Here is a 12515-nt window from a genome sequence, read left to right as displayed (position 1 = left end):
TGAGTGGAACCAAGAAAAAACATGGCGTTCGATTTCATAGCAAATAATTTTAGCTTGGTTCCCATGTCTCTGTTAACAGTCATAACTTCGAAATCGTAGATAATTTCATCTATCTGGGAAGCTGCATTAACACCAACAACAATTTCAGTCTCGAAATCCAACGCAGAATAACACTTGCCAACTGGTGCTACTTTGGACCGAATGAGTTGAAACTTAAAGACCTCACTCTACGAACGAAGACCAATTCTACAAGTCACTCATCATCCCCGTCGTGCTTTATGGTACAGAGGCATGGACAATTACAATATCTTATGAGTTGGCGTTACAAGTTTTCGGGAGAAAGGTTCTGCGGAAGATTTATGGTCCTTTGCGCATTCATATAAGAGACAGCGAACACGCTAGATAGTCATGTCGTCCGAATGGATGAAAAAACTCTAGCTCTTAGAGTATTCGATGCAATACCCGCCGATGGAAGCAGATGAAGCCCTCTACTCCGTTGGATAGATCAGGTGGAGAAGGTCTGGCTACCCTTGGTATCTCCAATTGGCATCAAAGAGCGAAAAGGAAGAACAACTAGCACGCTGTGGTAACTGGGCCTGAGCGGTCTCTACGTCAAAAAAGAAGAAGAGGAATTACAGCTTATTTTTTCAAATGGGCCGTCTTTAGGTATTTTATTGTACGCTGTTGGATATTCCAGACATAACTTGTATCCACATTCTAAAGAACAGAAAATGAACCCATATATTGCTAGTTGGATAGCGTAAATATGTTTGGCCGAAATGGACTTCTTACTCTATGTAATACCTGCTCCCAATTCGGTTTAAATCTGTTCATCATTTGTCGCTTCTCCACCTCCTCTTGAGGTAACCTTTTCAAACATAGACCTTTTTTTCTTTCGATACGTTCAATTTATGTCGTAATATTCCAGTTAAAAAGTAAACGAATGTAAGCGAATATTTCGGTGCCGTCGATGCCAATCACGTTACTATTTCATTGTTGAAATGTTCGGAATATGAGCTGGGAAGCTACTGTCCTTGTTTGACCAGAACCAAGTGTAAAAATTGGACCTTTAGGCGACTACCCCACCGATTTCGACCAAATTTTGTATGTGAGGTTATCTAGCCATTTCTATCATACACTGTGAACCACCACGCCCACTTTTCATATAACACCACTTACTATATCGGTTCAAAGCTTTTCACAAGTAGTGTCCTTAACGTATTTAATGTTATGCATGTAAATAATCGATATCGGTCTGTAACATTTCGAGGATCCACACATATGTAGAACATAGTGGTCAATTTATGAGTATATTATTAAAATTCGGGGAGTATTATTTTGCCAAAAATGGGTAAAATCGGGCCATACCTCACTTAGCGTCCATATACCTAATGAAAATATTTTCGAACTTTCAGTTTACTTCTATCGGTTAGTATGTAATAGCATTGACAGACGGCAGCGTTAAACCAGATTAATTGCATTTTTCGGGATTAATTCAGGAGTTACCACAGCTAACTCCGTTGCTGAATCCAAAAATAACTCTCAAAATTTTAGGGAGTTTGTGACATTTTCGTTGGCAACATTGTTAAAAATGGCCAATTTTCATCTATTGTAAATGAAATACAATCAACCCTGACAGCTGTTTATCAAATTCTCAATATAATATCAATAAAACTTCTATGTTATGATACAGTTTTAAAAATAATGTGTTGATATGCTTTTGTAATAAAAAATGGTTTGGTAAAAATTGGTCGGCTAACAACCGTAATGTTTATCTTCTATCAATTTTCATTGAAAATATTATAAAAAGGACAATGAGCTGTTTATGAGAGTTTCAAACTCGCACAGCTGCCGTCTGTCACCTACAAATTTGGATCTGATTAAGTGCGCAGTTAATCCGGATTAACGCTGCCGTCTGTCAAGGCTAAAAGAAATCTTGAAGAAATTCAGAAGGAATCTCTTTCTAGTAACAATGCAACTTCCTGCTTGTTATTGTAAATATTTAGTGCAGTACTTCCTTACTTGTTCGGTTACAGCCTAACTTAGCGCTGCCTTACTTGTTTACAGTAGTTTCGTAAAGTCGAAGTTCATTTTCAAAATTGTCATTGCGGCTAATACCCACACTAAAGGCTTACTAAATATTCAAACATCTACACAAGTTGACATATAGATGGCGCTAAATGTCACATTTGTTTTGTAGCTAACAACTCTGATACCGTTGCTCGCATAATAAATACAATTTTATGCATTTCACTTTATTGTGACATTCGTTGAATGGAGAGCCAGTGCATGTCCAAAGATTTGACGTTCTCCGATTGAGTAAGAGCTGAAAGTGGTGAAGCAAAGAGCGAAATTGCAGCAAAACGCCGACCAAATGACTGGGCGACACACTAATTTCTGCTCGCGCAAAATCACCAAATTTTTATTTGTATCTCGAACATGGTGCGCACAGGTCACGACCACGGTACTTTGATAAACGCCAAATAAATACCTATTGGAAGTGAAAAAGTTTAGTTCAAATAAGAAATACACTTGTTCCAGGTAGTGTTTTGGAATTCATAACGCAAATTAGTAAAATCTTGCAACTAAACCTAGTGCTAGCTGCCTGCTAAGAGAAAGAAAAAAGTTATATATAAATTAAACGCAGTGCATGCCAGCAGAGCTCGGCTGAGTGAATTTGGCAGGTGTGGAGAATTATGAAAAAAAAAATTGTACAACAAAAAATCAAACAAAAAATGTGCAAACGTTTTAGCCGTAGTATAACTGAAAACTGTTTGAGCAAGTAAAGTGTATTGTAGAGCGTACGTTGAAGTGGGCTTACATAGTGAACGAAGCGAAATAGCTGGGACGGCGACGGCGAGGCAGCGCTGACTTTGGCATCGGCGATAACGATTGCGCGACTAGAGCAGCCCAGAAAGCTGACTACTGCCATACTAAATGAATGGAGCGCCGTGTATTTAAAGCCACAAAAATAAGAAAACAATTGCCAAACAACGGTCAATGGTAGCTAACAGAAAAGCGTAAGAAAGTCTTAAATTGTTTATAGAAACATCATTTTCTTGCAAAAAAAATATTAATTTATGTGTGTGTGTGTGTGCATTACGTGAGCGCACATACCACACTCAAAACAAAAAAAAAGAAAATAAAAGAAATATAAATTTGCAAAATAGGTGGATTATAAATTATATATGTGTATGTGTGTGTGTGCATGTGTCGTTAGATTAATCACGCGAGAGCAGCTGAATCAAACAAATCTCGCTAATCTCGTTGTGTGCAAAGTGATTCGCACAGCCGCCGCTGCCGTTGTGCTCTATTATCGCTGCAACCGCTACAACAACACAAGCGATTTTTCCGGCGGCTGCCTGGCCTGGAACTAAATAGGTAAGCAGTCGCTACTTTCATATGTAGTTCTTTAGTAAATACTTTGATTTATATACATACATACATATTTCGTTTCGCATCTTCGAAGTCGTTTTTCAGTTTTCTTATTTTCTTATTGCACCGTTATCATTACAAGCCATTGCACATTCGCTCACTCGTAATCAACTCAAACTGTTGACAGTGACATGACATAAGCACTTTCCGTGTTACAATGCAATTTGTGCATCAACTATCAGACTATCGAAAGCTTTCTTGAGATGTATGTGAGTCTCGAAGACGGCTTTATAGCGACTTAGAATAAACTTGGTGGCGTGTCTTTTAAAAAATAGCAAATTTTTTTTTGAAGAAATGTCGTAATAATTAATTTTTATTTTATTTTTTTTTGGGGTGGAAATAACGGTTTTTTTTCATATAAAGTGTCTAAATACCGTGACTTCATATGGTAAGCGTTGCAATATTATACAAGAGTTGAGATTAGTGATTTTATCAAAAATATTTCTTAGCTTGAAAAGTTACAAATGAGAGATGAAACTGTCATTATTCTCAGAAAATATTTTGGGCACCAATATACTTTTGATAAAAAAATGATTGACTTTTGAGGTTTCTACATCTAACCGCTCGTGTGAAAAATATGACCCAGCGAATTTTTTTCAAGATTGGTAATCCCCTTCTAGTAGTGTCGAGGAGCTTACTTAAGAAGAATCTCCAAAACAAAATCATTGAAGTTCTAGAAATTTTGTCAAAAAGAACATAAAACTTCTAAAATAATAATGAAAGAATTCGAATATGCTAAGTTTGCATAAAATTGAACAGTATTTCGAGTTCGCACTTCCAGTTAAAAGTGCGTCACTCAAACTTGTCAAACTTGGCAAAGTTGTCAAGCGGATTTATAATTATTAAATACTCTCTCTGAAATATGTTCCAAAGCTTTTGTTGTTAAACAACAAATACAACTTTATTCTGGGACATACAGGATATAGGTTTGCCCGGAAAGTAATAGGACTGAGTCTATTTAAAAAAATTTATTGAACCAATCGTTACAATTCTTTAAAAAGTTTTAAAATAGGCTCCTTCTGCTTCGATGCAGCGTTGCCAGTGCGATTTCCAAGCATTGAAGGCGTTATGGAAGGCATTCTCCAGAATAGCCTTGAGAGCCGAGGTGCATGCTGCTTGGATCCCCTTTTATCGGCCTCTTCAGTCAAGGAAACAAAAAAGTCCGGGAGGGCCACATTTGAGCTGTAAGGCGGCTGCGGAAGCATTGGGATGCCGGTCTTGGTTAGGTAGCTGTTCACAAGAAAGGCGATGTGAGCCGGGGCGTTGTCGTGGTGCAACTTCCAATCGGCTGCGATGTCTTGTGGGACCCGATTAACCCTTCGTTTGAATCTTTTGAGGACTTCAAGTATTCGGGAATTCGACGTATGGTCAAATGCTGCGTTTAATTTTGATCTGCAGAACAATTTCATTAAGAGTCTTCGCCTTTATCCTATTAATATTATCATAAAACATTATTTTGATTCGATCAACTATGAAGAGTGACAGATCGAAGAAATAACTGGTTGAACCCACATTGACTGGCGAATTCAAATATAAGTGTTATCAAAGAAGAAATTCTATGCAGACAGAGCCATCTTGCTGGAAACTAAATGCATCTGATATTGTTCTACCCAAGATCGGAAGTAATAAAGACTTTGTATAGAAAGCTTTAGAGTGCGCCGGTTGCGTTGGTGTCTCGTAAACAAACTTTGCATAAATATTTAAGTTTGCAAATTTAATGAAAAACAGCCGACAAGAGCACACGCATGTACGAGAATGGTGCGATAATGATTTTGGCTTACTACCCAATTATACCAATATTGCAAGAGAAATTTTCTCCTAGACAATTTCTCTCAGAATTTTAGGTTTTCTTTTAATCGCTGAGGTAAACGAAGTATCGTACCCAGAATGACGTGATAAATGTCCTCGATCCCACATTAATTACAAAAAGTACATTGCATCAATTACTTAGAGCAGTAGAATGAGAACAAGGATTTCCCTGTATTGCAAACAAGACAACCACATTTGGAGAAGAAAAAGTGGTCTTCCAATATAACAAATCATTATGGGCTCACGTAGTCGTTGTTGCCACGAGTTTGCTCGTCGAACTAGGCTACGAACTGCTGTCCTATGCACCATATTCTCAGATTAGGCTTCGGACTACTCTTTTTATTTTCAATTCAAGTCGCCCGCCCACCAAAAGTTTAAGCCGAATGAGGAGTGTATAGAGCTAAGATGAGGTTATGTTGAGAAAAAATCTAAATTTTTTTTATTCATTTTTATTTTTTTTTATACTAAATAATTGTTGGTCCACCCTCGCCTATATACATATGTATATGTATATAACTATGCTAGTGTTATTTGCGCAAACTGCCTCTGCCCTTCCCCTCATATGTGTTTGTAAACAATCTGGCGTACAAAGTGTACCTGAATGAAAGTGTTCGGTATTTCATAGCAATAACAATTTAGACAACAACAACAACGAATGATTGTAATATCAACAATGAATAGCAACACGAAAATTCCACATCAAACGCATTCCACGAGTAATTTATTTGCCCACCAGAAAACGAGTTACCTGGCGATTACCCCTCCCTTACCGCACTCAAAGACCCCATTATTGCCATCATCCTTGGCGTTTTAGTGTCTGCGTTCTGTTTTCTGCTATTTATTTAGTATCGCCGAGGAAAAATGCTATACACACTTACGTGGTATGATAGGTTTGTATGGATATAGGAAATATGAGACAATGTTGCATAATCCACTATTAGGCGAGTAGGAGTTCTAAGGAATCAATAGTATCTACTATACCGGAAAGAAAGTCATAAACGATAAAGTATATGCTTATGTATTTGTGACTGTGGGATTGGTGTTATAATTTCACTGTGATTCAGCAGGATGGAGAAGTGTGGCATCCATAAGTTCAGTATGTTCTGGGCATTAGTCACTAAATAACCCCTGGGGATTATACAAGAGTATGCTCCGGTCTTGAAACCTTAGTCGCCGCATCTTGACAAGCTGGCCGAAAAGAGTAATGCTCGAAAATTCGACAAACAGATGCATGAAGGAAAAACTTATGAAAGTAAGTTCAAAATATCCAAAATAAATCGGAACTACTAGCGCAGATACCGCATACGCGGTTATAGGTGAGTTTAAAACAGCGCTCCAGTCGTTCTTCCTTTTCGCTGCTTGGCGTCAATTGGAGATCCAAGCAAAGCCAGGTCCTTCTCCATCCAGTATTTCCATGGAGAGGAGGTCTTCATTTTCATCTGCATCCCCCTGTGGGTACTGCGTCGAATACTTTCAGAGCTGGAGTGTTTTCGTCTATTCGGACGACATGACCTAGCCAGCGTAGCCGCAGTCTCTTAATTCGCTGAACTTATGTCAATGTCGTCGTATATCTCATATAGCTCATCGTTTTATCGAATGCAATATTTGCCGAGGCCAATGCGTAAAGGAATATAAATCTTTCGCAGAACCTTTCCCTTGAAAACTCGCCTCTGCACCATATAGCAGGACGGGGATGATGAGTGACATGTAGAATTTGGTATTTGTTCGTCGAGAGAGGACTCTACTTCTCAATTGCCTACTCAGTCCGAAATAGCTGAGGCCGATAGATGTGCTAATAGGACAGCGAGTGAGCTCCTAACGATAGTCTCTTTCGAGTGAATGGAGAGAAGATTGCTAAAGTTTCATTGAATGTTCAAAATGACAGTCTTCCTTTTGACGAAATTGAGAGTTCTATATTTAAATAGATACCTATCTTCAATAGGGTTCAAGGCTAATAATAGAGTAGAGTTTTTTAATAAGCAATTTCCCGCTAAATGTTTTGTCAATTAATTTCCCTTGCTAATCACTTTTGGTATGAAGCAGCTCATCTTTAAAAAATGAGCTATCAAAGCTCTTTTTCTACATATTAGGTGCGCAACTAAGTTCTCGCTACTTTTTCAATGAAAATGCAATTTTATTGTAAGGTTTTGGCAAGGTGAGGCCGTTCCTCTGCTGGCATTGAGATCATAAGGTATCTTATTTCTGAATCTTTCCAACGCTTGCAGTCGCTTTGATATGGCTTGGGGATCTTCTTGCGTTTTACACTTTGATCTACATCGCGTAACGTCTCCATTTCATCGTTTTGGGCCTTCCTTCATGCGGACGGTCGTTAATAACGAAACTACCTTCTTTGAAGCAACGAAACCAATCACGGCATGTTGTTTCACTTGAGGCAGTACTTCTTTAAACTTTTTGCATTTTCCGATTTCGAATTCTTTGACTGATTATTTGGCAAAAAATCGAACACTCAAAAGTATATGAGACATACACAACGTCACTAATGTGGAAACTCAGTTTCTGTTTTTTAAATGTCTAGGTTAAGTTTATCACTTTGTGGGTATATCAAAATCGATCACCACTAACTGCTGGCGCCATCTATTGACAAACAGCGGGGACTTACTTGCGCACATTTTTACCGAGCGTGTGTCGTTCGAACATTTCGCATTCCTCTATTTGCTGGAGACTGAACTTGGAAAATAATAATCAGTGGAAATTTCTTCCGAACATGTTTACAAGTAGCCAACGGTGTCGCAGTGGCAGCCACTACTAAGGCCAGACCTAATAGGATGCCAATAATAACAAAATAACAACAATGTGTAAATATTAACTATAATAGCATGCTAAGCGGGTATCTTTTTGGGAAATTATAAATTCGATATACATACATATGTATATACAGAGGAATATTTGTTGAAGCACCTCACCTCCACAGTCGAATTTAAATATGTACATATGTATATACTTGCTTATGTATGTATATAATGTTGTTTACTTTGGTCGGCGCCGAATCAAAGTTTATAAAATTCGATATACGAGGCAAATAAGATTGAGTTTTAAATACCGTTGCTGAGTTTATTCTTTGACTTTTGTGTTTACATTTTCTGCTAGCGCAATGTAAAAGTCGAAAAAGGTGGATCTGTTCAGAAAAAAATTTACCTGTGAAATATGTTAATGAAATTTAGTGAAATTTCACCTTGAAACCACACGTCAATTTGTTGGCAACACTTTGTTGGATATAAAATGCTCATTTTGTCAGCCATAATTATGAATCTAAACAGGAGGATTAATTTCCAACTATTTTACAACATGGTAGGTAAGAAAGAAAGGCCTGGATATTATCGTGTGAAGATTTTGTCTGTATGCAAAATAAATATGACAGTTGATCACACTTCTTCTAAGTTCATTGTTCGAACTCAACAACTCGAAATTTTTCTCGAGGAATTATGACTTAGCGGTGACAAATACTGAGTATGTTATTCGAACTGTAGAGATTCAAGGGTTGCCATTTCATTCCGAAAGAGCAACTGTTTGTTGTGGTTTGTGGGTCGGTGGAATCATCGGTTCATATTTCTTCAAACATCGTTTCGGTGCGAACGTAACCGTCAATAGCGGCCGATACATTATAACCAACTATTTCATGCCTGAAGTTGAAGATCGTGATCTCGGCGAAATTTGGTTTCAACAAGACGGTGCCACTTCCCACACAACGCATCAATCAATGGATTTATTGAGAGAACACTTCGGTGAGCAGATAATTTCAAATTTTGTTCGAGTGATATCACAACCTTAGGGGATATGTAAAGTCTAAGCGAACAATCCCGCTTCGATTTAGGCCTTGGAGCAAAGCATCACACGTGTCATTCGCCAGTTATACCATAAGTCAAAATGCTCGAATAAGTCGAGATAATGTTCAAAAACTAAATACCAAAGAATGTTCTTTCGAATGATAATAAAAATTATCCCTTAAGTTTGAAGTTTCTGTATTTTTTTCTTTAAAAAAGTGGGAAAACCGAAAGTATTGGATTTTTTTTTAACTATATCTTCAATTATATAGTATATCATTTATTATACTAAATTTTTTCTCCGCAATATTTGGTGACCAGCTGACTTTTATAAAATATCTTTTTTAAGCTATGATTGAGTTATCCTTGTTCGTGACCGATAGATTTAACAGACAAAATTATCAGATTTCCATAAGCCTTGTAAACATTTGCTTCAATCACGATGTGATGACCAACACATTTTTCTGACCACCTTATACCCTTGTTTCGATCATGATGTTAAGATCGATCGATTTTTCAGGCAAATACTGGTATACCCCAGCTCCGAGTTAAAGCTGTGGTCTTTCCCATTTTTATTTTTGTTCGTACCGGATTTTGGTTGAAAATTGCTTACTTCGTCGGTATTGCGATTAACATATTTTACTTCTTACCCACATTGGAGGAGGATATGTGGACGCGAAGAAGTCGTTGAAGAAGAGGTGTATGAGCTTTTTTACGGATGGGTAGAAGCTACGAGGAAATGTTGGAGGAGTAATTTTCATTAAGTAGGTATTCGTCAAGCTTTGCTTTAGGCTGCCGGACCGCTGTAGGATTTGTTCAAGGAGAAGTGGCTGCTGTTAAGGTAATAGTAAAAATATTTCTCCCAAGTGCACCTCTTTTAGGGAGCGCTGAGCTCGGTAACTGTATCCACAAAGTTAGTTCAAAAGTGCATGTAGAAATAGAAGAAGTGTCAATATCAGACACGTTTGGGTGTTTGGTCATAGCAGAACTGCTAACTGCAAAGCCGACGAGCTACCAACAGGGACACCCGTGCACTGTTCACATCATAGTGGGCATGACTTGGATATCCATGGTCACCTTGCGTTATAGAATTTGATCTATGGAAACCGATTTCGCTTAGCAAGCGTTGGCCAACGTAGATTAGAATACAGGAGAACTTCTGAAATATGTGCCCTTAAAATATTTGATCTTGCCGCGATGGTAGAAGTTCTTATGGGACTCAATTTGTATGGAAGTAGGTTAGTTGGAAATATTTTCCACCATTTCGGCCTGAGGTTGAAACATTTCAAAGCGCTTTATCGTTTTATGAGGGTTTTATGATCAATTATATGGAATTTTTAGCTATTACAAGAGTCCGGCGTTCTAAGCGGTCCAAGTTAGGATCCTCTTAACCTAACCTAACCCTAATGAATCTCGTATGAATTGATGCTAGTTAGAATTTTTGTGTTCTTCGAGTGATTGACAGTCTCAAGTTTCGCTTTAAGTTTCTATTTAGTCCATTCGAAGTACAGAATATCTTTCCTATAAATAAAATGTATTTTTGATCTGAAATGACTTCTCTTTGGAATCCAGAGATTTTATGAGGGGGCTTAGAACTGGTATAATACCGTTTTTCTCGTGTGCTATAGAAAATATGAGAAACTGGGCGCAACTTCTAGCAAAAATTGTGTTACAAATTTACCTCATTGTCTCATGTGTCTAATATTCAGTTACTTCCTTCAAAGAACTAACACCTTCCCTCTTTAGAGTCACAGTCATAAATATGTAATATACATTCACATGTCAGATATATGTATATATGCATGTATATAAATAGGTAAACTTACTTACATATGACTCTTTATTATTCGCTAATTACACTTGGGATTCGATAAAAGCTTTTTCGTTTACTCCACCTTACTAGTTGGCGCTTACTTATGACTATTATGATATGCGTTGCTTATTATTTTGAGCATTAAAGCGCGTGCCAAAGCATGGAGAACGACAAAAGGTAGCACAAACAGTTGCTTACTCAACAATGTAAGCGAGCATTTAAATATTCTCCTTGCATATGTGTACCTATTAATATATGAACGTGATCGCACAATTTCCCTGTAGTGAAATCAACTAGTTCACAACTGGTGTTCGATACTCTTGTGAACGAGTGGCAAAAGAACTTACGCTTTGTTAGTTGAGCTACTTTCTACCTGATTGTAGGGGTTTTATGCGGAAAAGTTGCGAATCTTACCGGACGCCCGCCGAAAAAGCTGTATCAAAGAAGACGAGGTGGAAACATCGCAACAATTCGCTTTTGATTGTCCCGCCTTTGCCAGAGCAAAGCTTAAACACTTGAGAACTCATACTTTCAGACATCACACCGAACTTGAAATACCCCGCCTGTGCAAATTTCTTTTGGCCACAAGGCGCTTTACTGACTTATAAGATCGAGCACAGGAGTTCTATTTTTACTGCTTCCCAAAGTACTGCATAAAACAGTCCAAGTGCGATCTCTGTAACAGCCAGCTAACCTAACCTAACCTAAGGCATGCATGATGTTCAAAACTAGGAGTTAATAAAAAGTTGAATTTTTTTCAGTATTGAACGAAGCTGTTTATAATTGTGCTGCCATTCTCTTTTTGATCACTTCATATAACTTGTTCGATTCGCAACTCTCTAAAGCTTGGCCTGTTAAATACAGCTATTTTACATTCTTACATTTGTCAGATGGTCCGGTGTAAGTCTGCTCTTTTTCAGACTAGTTCATTTTCAGTCCCAAAATTGTAGTTGAAAACTCTTGCGAAGTAGTTTGGCGCTGCTACGGAGCGCTATTGTGGCTTTTGTTAATACTCTCATACACACATACTCACATATTCCTGGTACAGGTGAAGTGCTGAGAATGAGTGTAAATAAATTTTGCTTTTGAAACTATTTATTTATCAACTTCTGAGTAAAATGAATAAAACGTGCAATATGCATGTAAAATATCTATTGTTTGTGACATGTTGTAAGAAATAATTTGCATACCTACTTATGTATGTATATTTATATATCGTCACCAAAAATGCAAAATAACGCAACATCACTTTTCATTAGTTTAGAGGCGAAGAAAAAAAAATGTGATAGAAACCTCTCATGTTGAAACCAAATTTGAGTTTCGGTTATAAAATGGTTATATATTGGTTATCATGCACTCACATTGAACCAAAAATTTTGGTTATAAAATGGTTATATATTGGTTATCATGCACTCACATTGAACCAAAATTTTGGTTATAAAATGGTTATATACTGGTTATCATACCCTCATATTGAGGCAAAATTTGAGTTTTCGTTATAATGATTACGTATTGGTTATCATACACTCATATTGAAATCAAATTTAATTTTCGGTTATAAAATGGTTATATATTGGGTATAATACACTGATATTGAAACAAAATTCGAGTTTTGGCTATAAAATGATTATATATAGGTTATTACAACTGAAAATGATTTAAAGAATTTTTTGATG

General features: G+C 37.3%; 1 protein-coding gene across 4 annotated transcripts in view; it reads left to right on the top strand.

The window, feature by feature from the left end:
- The first annotated feature begins 2391 nt into the window (after positions 1-2391).
- Positions 2392-12515, top strand: part of LOC126752754 (1-phosphatidylinositol 4,5-bisphosphate phosphodiesterase classes I and II) — a 144513-nt gene continuing 134389 nt past the window's right edge. For all 4 annotated transcript variants that reach the window (XM_050463720.1, XM_050463719.1, XM_050463718.1 and 1 more), the window contains exon 1: positions 2392-3381. The gene's annotated coding sequence lies outside the window, so the exon portion shown is untranslated. The remainder of the gene's footprint in view (positions 3382-12515) is intronic.

The sequence above is a fragment of the Bactrocera neohumeralis genome, chromosome 3, assembly GCF_024586455.1.
Source record: "Bactrocera neohumeralis isolate Rockhampton chromosome 3, APGP_CSIRO_Bneo_wtdbg2-racon-allhic-juicebox.fasta_v2, whole genome shotgun sequence".
NCBI lineage: Eukaryota > Metazoa > Arthropoda > Insecta > Diptera > Tephritidae > Bactrocera > Bactrocera neohumeralis.
Note: the sequence above shows the minus strand (reverse complement) of the source record. Positions and strands in the feature narration are given on the sequence as shown.